Consider the following 796-nt stretch of genomic DNA (forward strand, 5'->3'; position numbering starts at 1 on the left):
CAATCCCGTGGGCATGGCGGTGAGTCAGCTCTCCAACCCTATAAGCCCTCAAACTTTTTTTTTTTCTTTTTTCCTTTTCCTATATATATATTGCTCCTGGAGCTAGCTGATAGCCGGCCACTGCCTTTGCGGCCAAGTCGGCTATATTATTACCTCTGCTCAGCTGAGTGTCTGTTTTTGATGGCCTTTACACTTGATGATGGCCACCTGTTTAGGTAATTGCACAACTTTGTTCTAGTTCAAGTTATTTCTGTAAGTGTTTTACCGCACAGCCAGTTGAGGTTACAAAGCCCTTTCTCTTCCAGTGACACAAGTCCACATGCACCGCTTGTACGGCATATGCTGAATCAGTATAAATGTTCACTACTTTGTCCTTTGACAACTTACATACTTGTATGAAAGCGATGAGCTCGGCCATCTGAGCGGAGCTTGGCTGTGGGATCACTTCAGCTTGCAGCACTCTGAAGCCTGCAGTTGTGTTTTCCACCACAGCATATGACGCTATCAAACTACCTGTTTCAGTCTGATGGCTGTGTCCATCACAATACAGGTTTACCTCTGCATGAGGTAACTGTTCCTTATGCAGGTTTTCATGTAAACTCATTTCAATGTCTGTTTTGCTCACACAGTCATGGTCCTGGTCTGTGACCATCTGTGTAGCAATGTTTGTTCCTTCACTTGTGAAGTGTATGTGAGTTTGGTTAAGTAACTGTTGTAAGTTTTGGGTCCTCTGTGCCGACAGTGTGAATGCTTTAGAATCTTGTACTGCATGCGTTGTGTGTACGACCGTCTGATA

This window comes from Monopterus albus, unplaced genomic scaffold (genome assembly GCF_001952655.1).
Source record: "Monopterus albus unplaced genomic scaffold, M_albus_1.0 scaffold400.1, whole genome shotgun sequence".
NCBI classification, from domain to species: Eukaryota; Metazoa; Chordata; class Actinopteri; order Synbranchiformes; family Synbranchidae; genus Monopterus; species Monopterus albus.